Below are 24,071 nucleotides of genomic sequence, written 5' to 3' on the forward strand. Positions count from 1 at the left end.
TTTCTCAAGAGGGGTTCTTTTGGGCAGATTGATTAGCTCAGTTGGCTGAGCAGCTGGTTTGCAATGCCATGGGATGACAGCAGTGTGGGTTCAATTCCTGTACCACCTGAGGTTACCAGGAAGGACTCTCCATCTCAACCTCTCCCCTTGCCTGAGGTATGGTGACCCTCAGGTTAAACACCCACCAGTTGTCTCCCTCTCTAATGAGAGAGCAGCCCTGTGATCTGGTAAGACTATGGTAACATTCTCGTATCTTACATTGGCGATTACAGTTTAGCAAGGAAAGGATGTCTGCCTTCCTCCTGCTAACTTGCAGCACTGTCTCAGGAAATTTGGACTCTGGTTGAAAGGATGTTGCTTGTTGCTCCAGAATATGGGTGGGCTTTATCCAACATTAACAGGATACCGTCCCTTTAAAGTCTGGCCATTTTTAAGTAACAGCCTCCTGATGAATTTTCTGCCCTCCTAATCGCTGAGCTGCCTATAGGAATTGTGGTTAGTGCTGGCAGTTTACCAATTGTGTTTAAATTAGACTTGGCCTTGGAAACAAGATAGGACCCTTGCCAACTGCATTAGGCAGGTGGAGCAGATGGCTGGCCCATCACTTGCCTGATTTACACTACACACAAAGATTGCCCCCATACTGTCTTAAATTGCATGATAGTCCAACCACCACAGGAACCAAACTGTTAATTAGAGGACAGTTAATTACACCTCTTTTGTAACCAGTTAATGACCTATTATTGCCTCAAACCGGCTCTCAGTTAAGGCACTAGATAAGCGACTTAAAACAAATCTTTCAACACTGAAATGAAGTAAATGATATTAAATGTAAAATCAAAGTATAGTAAAATAAATTAAAATGTTAACAATTCTGACCCAATCATTTCTGCTGAGTCTAATATTCTGCATTCTTCTAGTCTCTCAAAATCCATGTGCCTACAGCTCAAATCTGGATTGATACCAAAACCTGTAGCATAGCCTTTGAATCTAATTGATTCCTGCCCAGAACCTTAACACTGTGCAATAGCTTGTGGCCCATACTGATAGTCCCTGAAAATGGGTGTGGGGAGTGTGATGAATTCTTTCCCCTGCAACCAGTCGGCATAACACAAGCAGTTTCTTGCTCATTACCAGCAATATCCACGCTGTTGATCAGCTACACTCGTCAGCAGGGGAGTCACAAATGTAACCACCTTGTATAACGCAAAGCTCGCCTGCTGTTGTAAGAGGGAGCCACATTTTGGCTGGAGATGATGTTGGAAGTCTTTTTGATTGCTGAATTTGATTTGGTGTGATGAATCTACGAGATTTATATAAATGCATTTTGATATCATTTACTGTGAGTTTGAGTTCTTGAAATTCTAAAAGTTAAAGATATGAATTTTCTGCGTGTTTGGAGTTAACAATTAACATTTAAAGAAAACTACAATATCCACACTTCTAACTGAGCAGAAATTACCCAGGGAGCCACCCAGAAGCTTACTGGGAGAATGTTCCAGACTTTGGCTTCCATTTGTATGTGCTGGGAAGTTGTTTGAGAGAGAAGCGTGTATCAAGATCTGGAGTGGTAAGAAGTCTGTTGAGCAACATGTGCTAAACACATTTCAAAGAAAAGGGGTTTAAAGTAATTAAATTAACAGAGGATAAGAAATTATTACCAATCCCAGATCAGAGTGTTAGGCTACATTTGGTGGCAAAGAAGTGAAGATTTTTGATATTTTCTAAATAAAAGAAGAAGATTAATTAAAGCTACTTCAGGAATAGTCTAGCACTGGAAGGAAAGTAAGCCATGAGCATAATAATTTAGGGAGTTATCTACAGTTCCTGTTGATAGGTTGAAATTTTACTTCAAACCTCTTAAAGTTTTAAAAAGAAGTCTTTTTCCTTTGGAAAAGACAGTGACTGAGTCATGCTAGATTTACACCACTAGGTAGTCTTAGAACTGCAATCATGTTTCTTAGTTCAAAGTTTGTGAGAAGATTTGTAATTCAGGTGCTCGTTGTTGTGGTTCTGTTCGCCGAGCTGGGAATTTATGTTGCAGATGTTTCGTCCCCTGTCTAGGTGACATCCTCAGTGCTTGGGAGCCTCCTGTGAAGCGCTTCTGTGATCTTTCCTCCGGCATTTGTAGTGGTTTGAATCTGCCACTTCCGGTTGTCAGTTCCAGCAGTCTGTTACAGTGGTCGGTATATTGGGTCCAGGTCGATGTGCTTATTGATTGAATCTGAACTAATCCAGGCAGCTGGATTGTATTGCATCATATTCTTTACTTGTAGGTGGTGAAAAGACATTGGGGACTCAGGAGATGAACCACCTGCTACAGAATTCGCAGCCTCTGACCTGCTCTAAGTTGCTTTCGTATTCGTGTGGATAGTTTAGTTCAACGTCTGGTCAATGATCACCACTTCCACTTATAGTGGTAAATTTGGAGATGTTAATGCCACAAGGAAATTGTCAGACTTGTACTTTCCTGCCACTTTATGTATGAAAGTTACTTTTAGATTAGATTAGATTACAGTGTGGAAACAGACCCTTCGGCCCAACAAGTCCACACCGACCCGCCGAAGCGAAACCCACCCACACCCCTACATTTACCCATTACCTAACACTACGGGCAATTTAGTATGGCCAATTCACCTCACCCTGCACATCTTTGGACTGTGGGAGGAAACCGGAGCACCCGGAGGAAACCCACGCAGACACGGGGAGAACGTGCAAACTCCACACAGTCAGTCGCCTTGCCACTCATTAGCCCAAATCTGAATGTTGTCCAGGTCCTGTTCTGTGAGGCACAAACAGTTCAATATCTGAGGAATTATGAATATAGCTATAGGCATTATAATCATCATTATACATCCTCACTTCTGCCTTCATGAAGGTAATTGATGATACAGCTAAAGAAATTGCAAACACTCCATCCTTGCCTTACGCCTTCATTTGTTAAATCTGCTATCATTGCGAATGGAGTTGTTCATGGCACCTCCTCCACTAATTAGTACACCATCTTTCATGACAGTATGTGGCAGAACTGTAGACATTCGTCCTGATCTGTTTGTTGCAGGATAACTTTGCTTTGTCTAAAGTAAGCTACTTGCTGTTAAAATATGTATGATGTCCTGTGTAATGATTTTATCAAGCTGGCACTTTATTTTTAGATACACTTGGGCTTGCTTCTAGCATACTACAAGTTCTTTATTAACCAGTTTGGACATCTGACTTTACAATGCCAATGTGCTACATTTCTCCTGAGTAAGCATACTTTGTTTTAAAAAAAGGTGATATTGCTCATTTACGCAAAATGACAAACATCTCAGCCTTTTTTGTTGTGGATCACGTACCAAGCGTAATGCCATCTGTATAATCTATTTTGTTTTAGGCAGACCACTGGCTAAAGCACGTGTGATAATTTTCCCAGACATTGCATGGAAAATGACAGCAAAATCTGAAAGTATGGCGTCTACATTCAGGCTGCTCTTGGTTTTTCGATTTTCTTGGAACAGTAGGTCAATTCTTGCTCGTTCTCTGGATTAGCTTGAATGCATTTAACTGGTTTAGGAGAATGGTGACAGGTGAGAGAAAACCAGAGGTGACTCTGACTTAGGCTGCTTTCCATATCTACACATGCACTCTTCAGATTGGACAGTGATCATTGACAGGAACCCTGGCTGATTGTTCCTCCTTAACCAAGAAGGACTTAGCTGATTTTAATGCTCCAAAGGCTGCTGAGACTGATAACAGATGAGAGAATCAAGATTGTGGTACCTCTGTATCACAGCAGGCAGGGTACTTACACACTAAGCCAGCTTGAGAGTGACTGATTGTATTGTTTTTTATATATATAAACACCATATGGTCTTTTTGAAGAACTCAGAGATGATTGACAGGTTTGCTTTTTGTTAATTAAATTAAATAAAGTCTGTGTAGGCTAATTAAGATAAATACAGCAAATATTTGAATTAACCTTCTGAGTACTGCAAGACTCTGAGCACATGCTCATCTATCCTTCCACTTATGTATGTGCTAATAAATTTCTACATGCCTTGTAAAACAAGGCCAGTAATAAAAATGTGGAATCTCAAAATATTCTGGAATTTGTAAAATGATAAAACTGTTTTGTATAGTTCACAATAGTTTATTGTTAGAGCAGAATATAACATGCAAGGGTTAATACTTTTGGAGCAGGACAGATATTTTATTTTACAGATCATTGGATAATTGAATGAAAATTATGTTATAAATAGCCTAAGATGAATCTAAAGGAGAAATATGGTGCACTATCTCGTGGGTTTATAGTGTTTATAGAAACGCCTGAAGCTTCTGGGCATTTTATTAGGAGGAGTGTGGTAGTGATGTATAAGGTATGGAAGATGTGGCCTGCTGACTGCTGTGTTCCATAGGTATTCAGACTCAGCTGCTGAGGTTTTTTACAGTGGAAAGAAAATAAATTTTGTCACTGCTGAAGGACCTACAGGCTTGCAAAATCTTGCAGCGAATCCCCAAGAGGAGACTGTTCATTGGAAAGTGGAGAGTGTGTGCAGGATGGGAGAGCAGCACACGTTCAAGGTAGGGTGTCTTTTCATTGCTGTGATGAAGGAGCTCTGATTGTTGGGTGAAGGAAGAGAGAGAGAGCGAGGCTTTCAGTGTCGTCTGTCATTCAGGTCATGCTAAAATGTCAGGTCATCTGGAATCCGTTTATGCAATGTGAATGCATTTAGCTAAGGTTCTGAGTTTTCTTTATTCTGGAGAATTGTGTTGTCACTGACTTGTATTATAGATTTCCGAAGGCAAGTTTAATGCTGGGTTAGGCTGAAACAGGCTGTGTGTAAATCACTGGCTGTATGTGAATATATTACTGTTGCATATTAGTGAACACAAAAGATTTGAGAAAATTATGAAAAATTAAATGATTCACATATGATAGTTGGGGAATATATGTTGCATATTCTTAATTATTACCCTGTTACTGAACCATGATTACTGAATTTGATGAATCTGTTTTGCAGTTGGCCTGTTCTAAGAGAATGTGTTTTTGATTCATGGCTTTCAGAATCTGTGACACAGTTGCTAACAGGTTACTATTTTGTTTTCCAAATGTTGTATTTAATGTAGATGCAGAGGGTCCGGGTAGTGGTGATTGTAATGAAAGCTACTCTTACAGATTGGCTGGTAGGTGTGTCTCAACTGCTGTGCGATTAAGAAAATGACATGATGCAGCACATTGCATTACAAATCAATACAGCGTTGACAGCTTTTGCCAGCCCTTGCAGGGCAACCAAAAGGGCCTGGCCAGTAATAAGGAAAAGGTTTAATAAGGAAAACTGTGAAACAAATTGAAGAAATTTATGCAGCTTTATTCAGTTAGTGTGTTCTACAATGGGGCTATGATTTATACACTTTCATCATAAGTGGTCGAGGCATGTACATTCTCCAAGAATTGCATTGAGCACCCTAACTGTTAAAAAAATGTTATTCTTCTTTGCATTGTCCTTGTCTAATTTCTTTATTACATTTTATCAGTCTTGTGAATCAAACTCATTTATTTATTGTATATCTAGTGATAGAACAAAATGTTGGTGAGTGGTAGGTCAACAGCCAGTTGATATCTATATTAAAAAAAATCCTTTTGGATTTCCATTGGATACCAACACTAGAATGTAAAATTATACTTAATGTACAAGGTACAAATGATGTATTCATTATTATCTTTTGTCTTTTATGTAAAATTTTCTAAAGTGCAGCTGAAAAATTCCTAAGGATTTACATTTTTTCACTTTCTTTCTCAGTAGATTGCAATTGTCATGTCATGGAGTCTTTCAGCCAATCAAGAGCTGAGAGGCAGTTAGAGTTAGGGATAGAGAATGGTCTACAGTTGTCATAATTGTTACTGGTTGACAGGATAAATATTCTGTCTCTTACTCTAATACAGTCTAGCCCATCACAAGATGATGATTTGCCCAACATGTCAACTAATAAATGATAAAGCTGGTTGGATGACGGATAGTGCTTGGAATATCAGGGTACTTAACCATTTAATTAGGAGTCTATCATGTTTCATGGATTTGTAGGTTTTGCTTTGCGAAGTATTTTACCCTAATGTACAAGTGATACCTTACCCAGTCTAGTGCAAGTACCAGCGTCATTGCAACCTAAATTACAGCCTGACTGGAATTCTGAGTACATGCTTTGTATTAGGTATGTCATTGTTTAATCTTAGTACAGGAAGGATTGTGTACTAGACTTGATATAAGATAATTATTTCAGTCATGAATTTTTAGTAGTTAAACTTGGAGTGGGAAATAGAGTCTCCTCATAGACGTTGGTGCATAGAGTAAAACATAATCAAGTTTAACATCCCATTCAAGAACAAAGCCAGTCAGAAAATTATTCAAGCTGGTACTATTACAAAGAAAGTTAGATTTGCAGAAGCTGCAGATAAGTTTAAATGATTGGAGTAAATCTAAATTTGAAGTCAGAACTCCTTGCGAGTTTACTGCTTTTAGATTCCTTTCACTAACTTCCTGCAGAGCAGCTGGAGGTTCTTTCAGCTGGAACACCAATGCTCAAAATCCTCACGTTGCACTTACCTGAAGCAGACAGTGGGTGGCATCAGAAACCTAAATAGATCATCTGAAATAATTAAACAGATGTGTTGACCTAATTCTGATCTACAGAAATCTTCAAGTGATATGAACTGTGATTCTTAGTTGCAGGAGGGACTTGGCAGTAGCAGAGTAAATAGAAAACGTCAGAAAATTCAGCATGATTCTTCCCTACCTTTGTAACATAGAATGAACTGCTTGAAACTTTTCATGGTTTTTTAGTTAAGACTAAAGTTGAGGAAGTTTCTTGAATCTAATCAAACTGGGCTATAAAGGTACATGGTCATTACTATCTATGAATAATCAGCTAATTGAAATTAAAATGAATGGTGAAACTGAACGTTTATCACAATTTTATTTTTAGTTCAAACAAGCAGTTTTGAGTTGGATATTTTACTGCATTGTTTAAAGGATCACTAAACAATAATTTGGAGGCAGTTAAGCCTGTCCAGCAGGGAATTACCAGGTTTGGATAGATCAGTTTTACAACTTACTCCATTTTTATTTTCCATTTTGTGTTTGTTTAACAATAAATCCTTACTTCTGTTGTGTCACCCCTTATTAAGATACGTCCTATCGAAATCATTGCTTTTGATGTAATATGGCTGTGATTGTTAAATTGATTGCAGTCTATTCACACAGCACACAATCCCCCAAAAGCATATATCCATGTCTAGAGCATTGGATCTATTTCTTTTAATAAATGAACATTCACCAAGATAACCTCCTACTTTTCTTCAAGTAATATCAAGTGATATTTTATACTCATTTGGATAGGCAGACAAAACTCAGATAAGTCCCTCATTTGAAAATTAACAATTTTGATAAAATAACATTGAATACCAGCTTTCAATAATGTTCTCAGGTTTTTATAGTGAGAGCTGAACCTCCTGGCCTGACTCAGGTGAGTGCTATTGAGCCAAACTGACAGTGACTTCATCTCTTGTAAATACAATTGAATGATGAAATTACATTATTTGTGATGTCATTGTTAACAACCAAGACTAATTAAGGTTCATGCAAAAAAAATTACATTGAAACAAATAATAATACTTTCTATATTCACTTATGGGACTGGGCATTGCTCTTCAGTTATAGTAGAAAGTAGTGGTCTGCTGCCTTCTTGAACTGTTGCAGTCCACGTGCTTGCAGGTAAATCCACAATGCTGACTTTAGGAGGGAATTTCAGGATTTTGAACCAGTAACAATGAAGGCAGAACCTCCAATTTCAGTGAAAATTCTGGAAGGGAAAAATAAATCCAACACGTACTCATCCACCTGTTTCTAACTTCTATTTTACAGAAAATGCTTGATGCAACGATAGATTAAATTATGTCACTATTGCATTTGTCACTGGAACTGGTTCTTGAGGGAGGACAGAGAATTAGGGCTTGGAGGAACTCTTAAAACAAATTAGCATTACCTACAAATACTACAAGTAAAATCTCACGCCTGAACTGTACAATTCGAAAGATTACTGCATGTGGCAACTGTGGTTTAGTGGGCTGCACTCTCGCCTTCAAGAAAGTTAGGTTTTTGGGTTTCATTCCAGGGACATGAGTACAATAAATCTAGGCTGACACTCCAGTGCAATACAGAAGTGCCGCATTGTTGGATGACAAATTAAACTGTGGCCCATTTATCGTCTCTGGTAGATGTAAAATGTCTCATGGCGTTATTCTGCAGATAAAGAAGGGAAAATCCCTGGTGTCCTAACCTATTCCTCAATCAACATCAGTGAAACAGATTATGTGATCATTATCACATTGCTGCTTATAAGATCTTGCTATTCACAACTTAGTTTTTAAAAAAATTTCCTACTGTATAACAGTGAGTTTTCAATTCAAAAGTGTATTGGCTGTAAACTGTTTTGGAATGTCCTGAAATAGTGAATGGTGCTACATAAGTACAGGGTTTTTTTGTATCAATGGCTTGTTTTGTTTCTAACAACATGCTATCCATAGTGCAAGTGAGTATGTAGTCACTGCTTCACTTTTTCCATTTAAGAAGGTATTGGCTTCATTAAAAAATGTATTTACCAGTTGTAAAACATGTTGCCATTCTCACAATGATACAATAGTGCACTTCAGTGTGACTTATGAAACAATGTATTTTTGAAAGTAATACATTTTTCAAATGGTTTTATAAGAATGGAACTTTTAAAAATCTGCATCTTTGATATAACTGAAATATAGCCCCTTCAGCTTTGTCATGAAATGTAAGAACTGCTATTACAACCGGGAACCTGTTTTACAAAGGTTACTCTGCACCAGTGTCCAACTAAATTGTACCACTTCCACATAGTTAAACAATAACAGCTGAAACATCCAGGCTCAATTACTGTACAGTGACATTAATTTGGTTTCTTCTTGCTATTGGTGTTTGTAATATCTTCAAACATTATCCTCTGATTAAGCTCTGTTTAAGCAAAAATATTTTTAAAAATCAATAAAAGTAGAAGCAGCAATGTAGAAGATAATCATATTTAGAATGTTAATGAATGATCCGATCAAAGTCTTCAAGATAATCACAGGAAAAACAGGGTGGATAAAGATAAATTATTTCCACTGGTTGGAGATTTTAAAATGATGCTAGTACAATTTCCAGAACTAACCAGCTTGTAAATTAGGGCTAGATAATTCAGGAGAGATTTTAGAAATCTCTTCACACAAAGGGGGAAAAAATCCAACAACACGTACTCATCCACCTGTTTCTTTAGGGTGCTTTAGGTTTAGAACTATCTTCTACAAAAGGCAGTTGATACTAGTTCAGCTGTTAATGTTAAGTCTGACATAGGTACGGTTTTGTGAAGCAGTAGTATTTAACCCAAAGGCAGGTCTATGGAGGTAGGCCACAGATCAGCCATGATCTCATTGAATGGCAGAACAGGCTAAAGAAGCCGAATGGCCTCCTCTTGTTCCTATGTTTTCGATTTAATTGATAAAGCTGTAAAGAGGGTGCCTTTTCAATAGAGATTGATCAATGGGTTGAGGATAGAGAGTCTGGAACTGGCATTTCTTTGTCATAATGACTTGAAATGGAAACAATCGGACCTGCCAAAGGAGCACAATAATTGGGGGAGAGATGGGGCATTAGATTCACAATGTTGGGAAACTGTTCCCAATTAAGATGGGGGTGGCGGGGTGGGGCTGGAAAGGCCTGATGCAGGAATCCTTAATATGCTGTTTGAAAACAATCAGTCCTGCCTCCACCAGAATTCAGTGATTCTCAGACAAAATGGATTTTAAGGAGTCTCCTAGGTCTCTTGAAGAGTGACTGACTACCAAATCCCTGTTGGGTTTGTTTACAATCTCTGTACGGTTGGGGGGAGGGTGGATGACCCTCATTGACTGGCACCTGGTGGCCAGTCACATGACTCAGTATTGAGAAATGGGTATTACTGAAAGTCAATAGCTTTGCATCCAACCTGCTGCTTTCCTTCCAGATGATTCTGTCCCCATGATCTTCATCCTATACCACTCAACTATCCACAGGGATCAAGTGTGATCCTCTGGCTGGACCTCTTAGTTATTGGATAGAACTCTGAAGAGGAGTCAGTGGACTTCAAACATTAACATTATCTTCTCTTCTGCACAGATGCTGCCAGACCTGGTGAGTTTCCCCAGCAATTTCTGTTGTTGTCTGATGCCGTTCTTCAGCATTTGCAATTCTTTGTTTTATGATATCTAACAATTTGGACATGATGAAAATCTTTCGGAAGTTAAGATTTTCCCAACAGTATATCTTTTGAATTTTATTTTATATTTGTTTGAATCTTTATCACCAGGAATAGTCTCAGTTAAACAGGCAAATGAAATGTTGTTTTATTTATCAGAGATTGTCAGCATTAGCTGAAGGGATGGGGACTTGAGGCTGAAGGAAAAGATTTATGGAATTGAAAATTAGGCAACTGCTCTGATAACACGGATGTATTTGGTTAGAAAATGAAACAGTATTACATTATTAAGGTGCTTAGAAATAATGAAAAACAATTGGGAATATTTGTGATGGAGAGGAAGCGACTGCCTGCTCGTGATGACAGTGATAATGTCTTATCAATAATTACTTTGTTGCGTCCTACTCAGGAGTCCAAAAATCTTCTCAAATCCTGGACAGATATTTAAATTTTGGATGGATGTTAGATTTGCAAAATAATTAAAAAGTTTTGGGAAGGAACCAAGTGTTTTGCATAAAAGAAACAGCTTGTTGGAAGCAAATTTGGCAAATCAGGAGACACAAGAATAACATTTCAGGTTTAAGACCATAAGACCATAAGACATAGGAGTGGAAGTAAGGCCATTCGGCCCATCGAATCCACTCCGCCATTCAATCATGGCTGATGGGCATTTCAACTCCACTTACCCGCATTCTCCCCGTAGCCCTTAATTCCTTGTGACATCAAGAATTTATCGATCTCTGCCTTAAAGACATTTAGCGTCCCGGCCTCCACTGCACTCCGCGGCAATTAATTCCACAGGCCCACCATTCTCTGGCTGAAGAAATGTCTCCTCATTTCTGTTCTGAATTGACCCCCTCTCATTTTAATGCTGTGCCCACGGATCCTAGTCTCCTCGCCTAACGGAAACAATTTCTTAGCGTTCACCCTTTCCAAGCCATGTATTATCTTGTAAGTTTCTATTAGATCTTCCCTTAACCTTCTAAACTTCAATGAATACAATCCCAGGATTATCAGCCATTCCTCATATGTTAGACCTACCATTCCAGGGATCATCTGTGTGAATCTCTGCTGGACACGCTCCAGTGCCAGTGTGTCCCACCTGAGGTGTGGGGCCCAAAACTTGACACAGTACTCCAAATGGGGCCTAACCAGAGCTTGGACCTTAAATCCAGCCAACTCTTATTCTGCTATGAGTACATGAGAAATTAGCTTGCCGGAACAGCTCCACCATCTGTGGAAACCTATTAAGGATAATATATCCAGGCAAGAAAGAATAGCAATGTCCCATCTTTCAGGTCGTGAGAGTGATGTCAATCCAAGTGTCTTACACATAGCTTAGATGAGAATAGAATTGGATAGAGCTGTGATGTTTTCTGTCAATGAATACTATGCCACTGTGGGCTGTCATATAGGAATGATTGTTTGACTTTGCAAAGTTAACATTATCTGACATTACACAGTTAGCAGAATCCCTCAGAGAGGAAGAGATAATAGTAAAAAATGAGCACACTGATCAATGGGACCCCATTAATTATTTCCCCATAAATGCAGAGGGTGAAATTCATGTATACGATGGTGGGTCACACTCATTGGTCAGGGGACCAGCTGGAGACCTGTATCACATCAGTGGGTGAAGTAAAATTAAACTGAGTTCTGGCCGGCATCAAGCCTTCTCCAGGACCCCGGATTCTGGGGAAGGCGAGGGTGGGTGCACAGGTCTGTAAAGCTGGCAGTACCTCTGGGTGAAGTGGCTGCTTGCAGTATCACTCTTGATTCTATTACAATGGCTTATATTACCTTATAAATTCTTTCTAACTCTGCTCTCTGTACCAGAGTCTTGATCACAGAGTTATAAACTGTGGTTCCAGAGCTGCAAACAGCTCATTCAAGGCTCATGTGCACCTCCTGAGCTTATGGGAAAAAACTCTTGCAATTAAGTAAGAAGTAGGAAGGAGCCTAAGACTAACAACACACCCATTCACAGTGGTATTATGAATTAAGCCCATTAATGAAAGAGCCCACCAAAATTTACTGGTGACCGACAAAATAAATGAGAATCACATGTCTCTCCCATGCATCTTGACAGTTGCTAAGCATACCCTGATCGGCTTGCCAGAGTTGCGGGGGGGGGGGGGGTAGGTTGCCTCTAGTGACGCACTCTGTGCTTGATCCAGGGACCCAGAGCATGAAACTGAGAACTGAGAAGCAAACCTGCCACCATTACCTTTGATCCCCGTCTGGTCCTTGCCTCTGTGACTCTCCTCCTCATCCCTGTCCACCACCATTCAACTGTATCCAGGATCCACCAATTATCCCTGTTCAGGTCCTTGGGCCTGAAGAATTTATAAAGGTGATATAAACCATTGTAATAGAGTCAATAGTGATGAGAATAACCGTAAGTGTAATGGGAAGAAATATGTTGAGTGAAGTTCAATACTGAGTGATGCACTTTGGAAGGATTACTCTGTACAGAACATATACTGTAAATGTCTATATTCATAAATTCTTAAAATGTGGCAGAACAAGTTAATAAGTTGCTTACAATGCCTGCTTTCCTGTTATGTCTGGTGCCCCTAATTCTCTAGGCCTTCTTATTTTCTACTTCTATTGCCAACAACCCAGAATGGAACCACCCTTGCCCCGAGCTTCATATTTCAATACCTCCTACGCCCAGTACTCAGAATGACCCATTGGTCTAAGGGGTCAGTCTGCTGTGCTGAGTGGGTGAGGCTTCTGTAGATACAGATCTAATTGAATACATTTTCTAAATGCACCCTCTGAGCCCCCTATTCATGGGTTCTTGAACTTCATTTCATCCCAGTTACAGGATTGGGACCTGGGAACAACAATTGTGCCCCACATTTCAGCAAAACCTTAGAAAAGCTGCAGAGGAGGTCTATCAGAATGATTCCATTGATGAGTGATTTCTGTAGTGAAGAGAGTTTGCTAACATTAGCACTGTTGTCTTTGCAAGGGGAAAGGCTAAGACATAATCTAATAGAGGCTTAAAATAGGGGTTTTGAGCGAATAAAGGCTGTTCTACCTAATGATTTTATCAATAACCATGTGATAGTTGTTAAATCATTGGCAAAGGCTCTAGTGAGAAGATGAGAAAACATTTTGTTGGCGTGAAGAGTTACTAGTATTATTGTATTACGAATGTCTAAAAAACTGATTGAAGCTTGTAAAAGGGAGTTCAGCAGGATTATGGATAAATACCAGGAGTGGGGTCTCAGTAAAAATGGTCTTTCCAAATCCTATTCCAACACAAAGTGTAGTATGGCCTTCTTCTATAGTGTAAGTGTCTATAATTCTATAATCTACTTCAGGCAACAGGAGACTATAGGATGGAACTGGATGTTCTCAACAGATGCAAAATTATTTAGGTAACATCAAAATGTCAGTACAACTCAAATTAACTAACATAAAGGTTACGTTCTGTAGATTAATATAATTAATCTGGAATCTGAACCCTAATTATCTTGAAGTGAAATTAAATCCAAAAATGTTATTGTGATTGACAGCCCTCATTTGTATCAAAATTGTACTGATATAATTAACTACAATCGTTAGGCTGCATTTACTATTTTAATGTAGTCATTTTTGACCAACATATTGTTATTCTAGGAGAAAGTGAGGACTGCAGATGCTGGAGCATCAGAGTCAAAAAGTGTGGCGCTGGAAAAGCAAGGCAGGTCATGTAGCATCCGAGGAGCAGGAGAATCAACGTTTCCTGTATAAACCTTTCATTAGGAATGTAGAGGCGGAAAAGGGCTGAGAAATAAATGGGGTTGGGGGCTGGGCAGAAGGTAGGAGAGAAGGTAGGTGGATGCAGGTGGGAGGTAATTGTGATACCTTTCCCCCCAGCTCCCCCCCACTCAACTTCCCCTACCCCCCTATTTATCTCTCAGCCCCCTTCCCCCTCAACATTCCTGATGAAGTGCTTATGCCTGAAATGTTGACTCTCCTGCTTCTTGGATGCCACCTGACCTGCTGTGCTTTTCCAGTGCACACTTTTCGATATTGCAATTCCGGAAATGCTTCACACAATTTTAATAATTGCCTCTATATTTAACATTACACTGGCAGTAACTCCAATTCAAAAAGACATTCTTTCTTGATTATTGAGCTTTCAAAAATATTTTCTTCGCCTATCCAACAGTAAAGCAATTTCATCATTAGGGTTCCCCTTGTCAAGCACAAAGCTGTAAAAGTATAATTGACATTATGAACCCTGTTGTTAAAACTTTCTCTTCACCTATCATTGACTCACTTTAGATTGGATTAGATTAGATTAGATTCCCTACAGTATGTTAGCCTGTTTTTTTTTTGTACATTCTCCTTGTGTGTTTACTCTACAATATATAGGGTTGTGCTTTGTAGCATCCTGAAAACAAAAACAAACACAAAAAATAGGCATACATTCTTTCTTCAATCACTGGTCTAGGTAGATGCTCCAACCTGTATCCTATGGATTTCAAGGAGGCATGACTCTTAATCCTCAATAAATGATGAATATTTTAAAAATTGCTGGAAGTTGAAAGGCTGTATCTGGTTATCATCTCTATAAACAATATAAAACTGATTTTTTTTTTACCCACTAGATTTTGCTGTTTTATTTGCAACATAATCTGAACTCTGATGGAGAGTTTGGACAGACAGCTGAAAACATCATTATTCTGACATCTTCATGGCCTCAGTTGCTCGCAGATCCTGACATCTGATGTGAAATGATACTCATGTTGACTTGCTGTTTGCTTTTCTTCTGTTACAAGGCATCTCTCTTCTACTCCACAGTGAAACATATCAAAATGAGCAACTTATATAAGGGAAGACCATATTAAATATAACATGAAACATTAATCTTTTTTAAATCATGATGATATGTTGCTCAGTATTTATAAAGACAGATGGAACAATATTACTGTACCCACAGGATGAGTTAGAATGCAAAGATATATTAATAATGCTAAAAATCTGAAAGGAAACAAAGTCTTGGAACGACACAGCAGGTTGATTAACGTCTGACTCTGAAAGCTGTGGCCTTCACCATGTATGTATGCAAACCATGTAAACGTTATGTTGTTGGCTGATCCAGATGGCCTAGGAACTCAGCTTTCTGGTGTAGAGCCAAACTAGTGACCCTCACTGCAGGTGCCTCTAGTATTGGCCTATCACATTTTCTGTCAGTGTAGCCATGTTGCAGGGTCAAGGAACAAATCCTTATGTCTCTAGAAGTAAGTGTGTTCAAAATCTTTTGAATGTAAATAGGATATTGAATGAGTATTTCAGCAGTTGTTCACTTTTTGGTAGTCCTGCAACCTTTTGAAACTAAGAGAATGTAAAAATTAGATTTGAATTATTGGATTTTTTTAGAAAAGAGAAGCTCTTCTAAATTACATTATTTTTTATTACTGTCATCTCAAGTAAATGAAAAAGAAACTTGGGGACCTTGTCCTTTCAGGTTAGTGTTAGGTTACAGAAAAGAATGTATTTGTGTACAATGCATAACCTTGACCTTCATCTAATACCCAGCAATTTTTCCTGATACCAGAGCTTTATTGCAAGAACTTATGATGTTTCCTGAAAATCATTTGGTGCAGATTAAAGATTCAAGTGAAAATAATCACACCAAGTTCCTTTAAGCCTACAAAGAAAATTATTTCTATGACATAAATCCATGTGAAACTGCCAAACCCTGTACACTACTCTGCATGACATCGAGGAGCTTTATGGTTGATTGATCTGCTCCTTGTACCTTCCCCCTCTCTTTCTCCATACTAATTGATATTCCTGTGTGTATGCGTGGTAAAGGTGTGTTTCAGAGAAGAGCTTTATATTTATTTATCTAAAAGAGAAAAAATCAAAGCACAAAATCTGCGGATCTATTTAATTTATTTTGTGAGTTTGAATTTGAAAAGACATTCTTGTGACAGATGCTTTGTGGTAGAGATAGCAATTGTCACTACCAAATGAAATAAAAGTAGCTGCCAAACTAGTTCCCATTTTTAATGTGGGCCTTATTGAACTTACACTCTGTGTGACTTTTAAAACAAAAATCTGCTTCAGTAGGCAAGACAAATGGATAACCATTAGAATCACTTCCTGGCACAGTATACTGTTGATAGTTGATTAGCGTAAATGTGTTTGAATTGAGCCTCGGTCTGAGGTCAAAAATGGCTGCCACACTGTTGTGTTTGCCAAACCACAGACAGCCTGGGTGATTAATAGGCCTGACCTTCAATTTTTATCCCTGAGACATTTAGCACTATCTTCAATTTCACAAGACAGTACACAATTACAGTTCTCATAGCATTTAATTCAATCACACCTGACTGAATACAAGACAAAAAGTTGATTGTCTTGATGTATCTACCAAAAATTTGAAATGAAAATGACTGAAGTTACATTGATGCCATGATGTTGTGATATAATGAAAACAATATTTGATATGTGTAAAAATGTCAGCATTAGGTAAATTTTATAACTTTTAAAATCTGTATTGATAGTCAATCTTTCCTGGACAGTAATGGGTGAACTGTTTTCATGCTAAATTGAGAACAGGATCTGCAATTCAATTATTTGGCTAGCATCCCTTTAATATTTGCAAAGACTGCTATTTCAGAGCAGTGATTTTACAATTGATGCATTTAGTGTTCTTTGGCATTGTGATCTTCGTCATCTTGACTTCTGCTTTTATGCAGCTTATTTTGATGCAGAGTTTAAGAACACTAACAATTGTAACAAAAATAGAAAATGCTGGCATCATTGAACAGGTGAGTCAACATCTACTGTGAAAGCACATGTTGACATTTTGGATGCAATTTTAGGATTATAGGATATTAATTGGAAACAGCATTTAAATTAGAACAGGACAAGGAGAATAGGAATGAAGAGCATAGATCAAGCAAACATAAACAGAACAGAGTGACCTCTAAAATATTTACATGGCAAAAAGGAGACATTATTAGCCAGATATAATCTGTTAATAAGATAAAGGGAGGTATAATAAGCACAAGAGACAAAAGTGGTGCGTTTAATGGACTCGATAGCTTACCACCAATAGTTTGTAAATTAACTTTTTGCCAGTAACTGTTCTTTTGGTACCAGTCAAAAACCTTGCGCCATCCGAAATTTCACTCTTGCTTGCTGGATGCTTGATGCTTCATGCCTGTTTCTGAAGGACAGATGGGATATGGTATACAGATGAGGTTACAGTTGTGTGGGATGCATAGTACTGAGGTCAGGATGGAGGTTGAGTTGGAGATGCATGGGACAGTTGTAACTCTAGTGCCCGAAATGTCGACTCTCCTGCTCCTCGGATGCTGCCTGACCTGCTATGCTTTTCCAGCACCACACTTTTCAACTCTGACTCTCCAGCATCTGCAGTCTTTACTTCCTCCCTGTAACAATTCCTTGCCCTGATTAAAATGAAAACTATAATATGTGGAATTTTAAAGGGAGACAGTACTGTGGACTATCACATGGAGATAATTCAGGCAAGAAATATAGACATCAGCTATGGGAGGTAACCTCACATTATTTAGCCTTCACACCTTAGCAATGTAACTAATTTCAATATAAAGTGATGTTTAGCAGGTCGACAGGCATCTAATAGGCAACCCAGAAGTTATTAAAATTTTGTGCAACCTTTTAAAGTGACTGAGAGCTATATTGGTAATTTAAAACTGAGCTGAATTTTGGATATACTTTTCAATGGGCAGAATGCAAGGCAGAACCAGTGGGATAACCCTAACCAATTGTCCATAGGTACTGTTGTCAAACAGGTACCCGTAGTACAATGATACCTTGCACATAAATCTGCAAATCTGATGTATACAATACCCTTAATTGGGGACAAATCAATCATGTCTAACTAGCAGCATCATTTCAAATAAATAACCTTGGCGAGTTCTTAGCCATTACCGTTCCTTCAAGTAGTACGTTCAAATAAAGGTAGATTCAGAATGCAGTTTTGCCTTTAAGGTAGAAGCTGTTTTATATGGTTGTGTCCTCACGGAGTGTGAAAATCAGGCTGTTTCCCTTTTTTAAAAGGTTCATAAAGATAAAGGGATGAGTTACCATATCAAAGGATTTTCACATTTGATACACAAACCAATTCCCAACAGTTTGCTCACTTTTGCCTGTCATGCACAGCAGGGTATTGAAAATGCTGACTAGTGGTCTATCAATGCTGAAGCCTGATTTTTATTACAGTGCTGTGCATGGAGGCTGGCTGTAATATAAATTAGGTGCAAATAAAAAAAACAGCAATACTACACATACTAGAATCAGAAATAAATGCAAGAAAGGCTGAAAACATTCAGAAGGCCAAAGGAAAAAAATGAAATAATGTACGATTTTGGACTCTATACTTCTCCTTAATATAGCCAGCGTGTAACAGTTTGAAGACAGCTAAGCAAATAACACCTAAAAGGTGTTTCTTTCAGTATGTTTTTGAGGGCAAATTAAAACTGTTGGCAAACAGAATTGGCTGATTCCCTTGATATGTGATGTCTGGCCACCATTTTGTTCTGGTCATTGGCACAATGAATTCTCACCCAGCTCTTAGTGACACCATTTTAAAATTGTTGCCTTGTTCCATAAATTATAAATACCATTTTGAACAACGTTGAAATTTCTGCAGATACACAATTATTGTGATATTATTACTGAACCTTAAAACTGCCCTGTATGAACAAGTCCAAATCATTACATGGGCAGAATTTTAAACTGGCTACAGTTTGCTAAAATTGTGTTACCTTGGATAATTGTGGAAAATGATGGTATGATTCATCACACCTTAAATTCTTGAACTCTTCTGGGCCCTTCAGTAGTACAAAGAACTTGCCACACTCCATATTCTTTGACAATTGATAATTTCATAACATAACTGTTTCAATAACAACTAAAGATGAATACTTTATAGGGCAAATCATTATAATTTTGATGCCAAGAACTTTCTGCCATTTTTCTGAGACTTCAATTTGCTAATTTGAAAATGCATAAGACAGTATTTCCTTGTAGAACTTGATCGCCATGTTAGAAAACTATTTTCAGATTAATCATCTTGAATTAAGCTAATGCGTTAATTTTGTGTCATGGCAGCTGTCTTCACGAGAGCAGCAATATTGAGGATGTGCTGTGGTGAGAAGCAGCGTGGCAGACCATTCGACTGTCAGGTCCCATGTTTCTGTTGAAAATCACGATATTATTAATTGAAACTGGGCTGTGACTGCTAACATTAATTCACACCAATTATTCCAAAATTGGAAATCTGTATCAATTAGCTATTTATCTAAATAAACTTGTAAATTTTGAAGCCTTGCTTTTTGAACTTGATTGTAAAGAGGGTGGAATGAACTGCCAGAGGAAGTGGTGGAGGCTGATACAATTGCAACACTTAGAGTCATAGAGTCATAGAGATGTATAGCATGGAAACAGACCCTTTGGTCCAACCCATCCATGCCGACCAGGTACCCCAACCCAATCTAGTCCCACCTGCTGGCACCCGGCCCATATCCCTCCAAACCCTTCTTATTCATCCACCTTCCAAATGCCTCTTAAATATTGCAATTGTACCAGCCTCCACCACATCCTCTGGCAGCTCATTCCGTAGACGTACCACCCTCTGCGTGAAACAGTTGCCCCTTAGGCCTCTTTTATATCTTTCCCCTCTCACCCTAAACTTATGCCCTATAGTTCTGGACTCCCTAACTCCAAGGGAAAAGACTTTGCCTATTTATCCTATCCATGCCCCTTATAATTTTGTAAACCTCTATAAGGTGATCCCTCAGCATCCGACGCTCCAGGGAAAACAGCCCCAGCCTATTCAGCCTCTCCCTGTAGCTCAGATCCTCCAGCCCTGGCAACATCCTTGTAAATCTTTTCTGAACCCTTTCAGGTTTCACAACATCTTTTCAATAGGAAGGAGACCATAATTGCATGCAATATTCCAACAGTGGCCTAACCAATGTCCTGTACAGCCGCAACATGACCTCCCAACTCCTGTACTCAATACTCTGACCAATAAAGGAAAGCATACCAAACGCCTTCTTCACTATCCTATCTACCTGCGACTCCACTTTCAAGGAGCTATGAACCTGCACTCCAAGGTCTCTTTGTTCAGCAACACTCCCTAGGACCTTACCATTAAGTGTATAAGTCCTGCTAAGATTTGCTTTCCCAAAATGCAGCACCTCGCATTTATCTGAATTAAACTCCATCTGCCACTTCTCAGAATGGATATATGAATAGGAAGGGCTTTGAGGGATATGGGATGGGTGCTGGCAGGTGGGAATAGATTGGGTTGGGATATCTGGTTGGCATGGACAGATTGGACCGAAGGGTCTATTTCCATGTTGTACATCTCTATGACTCTATGACTCTAAATGTATACTTCAGATAAGCACTCCTCCTAATTCTTTCTCAATTTGCAATGCAGCACAGACAAAATAATACCAGTTAAATCTCAATCAGAGCATGCAACTCTGGGAAAGGTCTAGATTGGCAGCTTCTGGGACTAAAGGACTGGAGGCCCTGGCTGTTGGCCTTGAGGGACTGAAATGACAAAAATGCAAGTGGGTGTATTGTGGTGGGGAGACAGGCCACTGTCAGGATAGGGATCAGAGGCAACAACGGGAATTGGGGGGGGCCAGTTGTGGTGTGGCTTGCTTCCAGAAGCCACCATCATGCCCATTGTCCTTGCCTCTAATTGCGTCAGATTGGGTCAAATGGTCCCCTCTCCACTTCCACAGCTGTGACGGCCTGGCAGGCTGATCCTGTCAGAAAGCTGGGCATTTCTCTTGCCTGCCAGGCAGGCAAGTCCTTGGGCCAGTGGCAGTTTGAGGCTTTTATTGTTAAATGATCACCTAATTGGTAGCAGGTCAAGAAGGTCCCCCAGTGAACCTTTTCTCCCAGGTCCTAATTGCTAAGGTAGCGAGAACAGGAGGGTGGGGGATCTTTCAAAGTGCAGTTATTTGCCCTTCTCACCACTTTCCTCACGAAGGAGGTGAAAATGGTGCTATCTGAGTGATGGCTGATATACCATATGATCATGCAGATGTATGATGAAAAGGTATAGTCATTGCAATCTATTATGAAAATACTATAAACATATTGGTTGTATAATTTAAAAAAAACAGGTGTGTGGAGATTAGACTGAGGTCTTCCACCAGCAGAACCATCAAGCACCTGGAAGAGAGAGACTGAGATTTAATGTCTTATCAAAGATGTCTTTTTTTTCTACTTTGGCTGCATTCTTTTTTGCCTAATGTTCATTAAAGGCAATATTAATCTTATTGTTATAACCTTATTTTGTATACAGGTGACCAGATTGAGCGAAATAAAACACAATTCTACTCAGGTCTGACAATCCCACTGTGACATGTCATCACTGCTGGTCAGGGCTAACATTCCATGTAACTTTTCTCCCTGTTGCATAGACCTTCCATGTCCATGTGCAGCAGTGACTTCCTGAAGCAGAAGCAATTCATCAGCACGTGATGAGCATGCACAGAACTTCCCAGTGGCTGCACAGTTGTACAACTTCGAAAGAACATTTGTCAGAAACCAGAGAGCAGGGGACATTTTTAAGTTATAATTCCAAACAGGATTATTTAAAAGAAGGCTGATACAATTGAAAATATCTGCCAATGTAAATTGTGTGACTACCTGAAGAGAGACTGATGAAATGTAACATCTAAATTGTCACAGAAACTTCAAACAGATTGAAATGTGATCTCTTGTGATTACAAGTAACTGCAGCGGCTGGCAATCCCCTGCTCAATGGCATGCCATCCCTCTACAAATTAGGTACCAAAGTGCAGATGCATGTCATGTTTTTCCCTTTGAACGATACACAAAAATAGCAGGATTACCATTAGTAAGACTGAATGCTCTCATGTGTTCCAGCCTGGTTTCAAGCATTAGTATACTGTGAAGGTCACAGAACTATCCCTTAGCTACCTCTATGTTGCAGGTAAATACCTCTCACTCCAAGTATCTCCAACTACAATTAAAAAGGCAAAAAGACAACAATGCTGGAATTCAAAAAAGGCCAAAAGGAATCAGAACTACAGAGTCTCAATCAATTTGCAAAACTAACAATCACGAAACCAATAATTCAACCACCGCTGTCATGTTACTCCAAACCTCCACTACAATACTCTGATATTCAACTATTCCTTCTTCACAAATAATTCACAGGTGAATTTATATATGTACTTTTTCTAACTCTTATCTTTATAGGCTCACCTTTTATTTCCAACCTGTCAGTGTATGCATTTTGTGCATTCTTGCATTTTGTGATGAATGAACGCTTGCTTTTTTGTGAAGAAAACTTGATTAAATTTGCTCCTTTTTAAAACGTAAGTAAACTTGATTCCGAGTAAAAGATGTCCTCAAGAAATTCTTAACTGAGGTGTTGGTTGAATGAAAGGAGGGCCAGTTTAACCCTCCTCACCTGGGGTAACAACTCAAGGTACACCCTCTGAAACTGAGATGAATTGGAGAACCTCACCCAGGATCTAAAATCATAACAGTCACTGCTACATTTGTAATAATATCTCAAAACATGATAATTGGCATTTTTGGGCAAACAATTGATTTATTTGTGATATTTCTATCATGCTAACTTTGATGTATGGTTTGAATGGGTATTGTGCCAAAATTTCATTGAGTGAAGATTATCTTTGAGCCATGCATCAGTTAATATTTTATAAAGTCAACAAAATGTCAGCAGTCTCAATAAGCCTCTCAGTAGATCAACCCCCAATTGGTCATCCTACTCAGCAATCCTTTTTCTATTCAGAAGTGATTCGGGTTCATGAAAACAATCTGTTTCAAAGTATTTTCTCAAACGTTAGTCCAAAGGCTATTATCTGTAAGGTGAAAGTCTAACCCAGCTTTCTAACTATTCATTTGGTAATGTAACACAAAGTGCTGAAAGTGCAAAAGGGCACAATGTTTGTTGAAACCAGAGTTGTGCTCTCCTTACCATTTTCTTGGGATTCCTGACAAAGTTAAAACTGACTTTAGGACATCGCCAGCATTTCTACTCCATCATTTTCAGATTTCATTTGAAATAGCTTAATAAACTAAATTACATTGAACCAATTTATGAACCAAGGTATTGATGGAGTTCAGAGATCATATCACCAATCATCCCTCCTCAGAACTCTCATTCTGCATTCCCTAAGGATATCACAAAAACAGGAGCTAATATAATTTACACTGAGGAACGTTAGCAGAAGAACCTATTCTCGTGTACAGACTGAAATTTCAACATATAAATTTGAAATTGTTTTGTGTCTCTGCATCTGACATCTTCCTAGTTTACTGTTGAGGTGAATGTAATCTAACTGGAACAAGAGATTTTCTTTATTCCCAAGCAAATGTTATCAGTAACATATCACCTTTTAAATCTGTATTAGTATGTCCATCAAACAAAATTACAAATCTTGCTAAATGTGCCAATGACCCTTTTCAATGTCTCCATCATTCTGTTTCAAAATGCAAGCATTTAAATTTTCCTCCAGAATTTCTAGAGAAGGCAAGGAACTTTTCTAAAAGATGTAGATTGGCAATGCCTTAAGGCTACCTTTATGAAATTGCTCATAATAATCATATTCATTCAAACACAGATTCTTTCTCTGGGTTATTTTAGAATCTAAATCCCAACACTTCCATATTTAGTTTTACACCCTGTAGTCACCTTTTTTTTAAAATTTCTCCAGTGTTTCAATTTTCCCCTCCACAGAGCTCCCTCAGCTCATTAAAATCTCCTTGTAGCT

At 38.7% G+C, this 24,071-nt stretch overlaps 1 protein-coding gene across 1 annotated transcript in view; it reads left to right on the plus strand.

Annotated features, from left to right (window-relative positions):
- Window positions 1-4,408: 4,408 nt before the first annotated feature.
- Window positions 4,409-24,071, plus strand: part of LOC122554382 (disabled homolog 1) — a 697,887-nt gene continuing 678,224 nt past the window's right edge. Inside the window, exon 1 of the mRNA XM_043699303.2 lies at window positions 4,409-4,563. The gene's annotated coding sequence lies outside the window, so the exon portion shown is untranslated. The remainder of the gene's footprint in view (window positions 4,564-24,071) is intronic.

This window comes from Chiloscyllium plagiosum, unplaced genomic scaffold (genome assembly GCF_037043375.1).
Source record: "Chiloscyllium plagiosum isolate Xiang-an unplaced genomic scaffold, Cpla_swu_hap1 HiC_scaffold_9, whole genome shotgun sequence".
Classification (NCBI taxonomy): Eukaryota; Metazoa; Chordata; class Chondrichthyes; order Orectolobiformes; family Hemiscylliidae; genus Chiloscyllium; species Chiloscyllium plagiosum.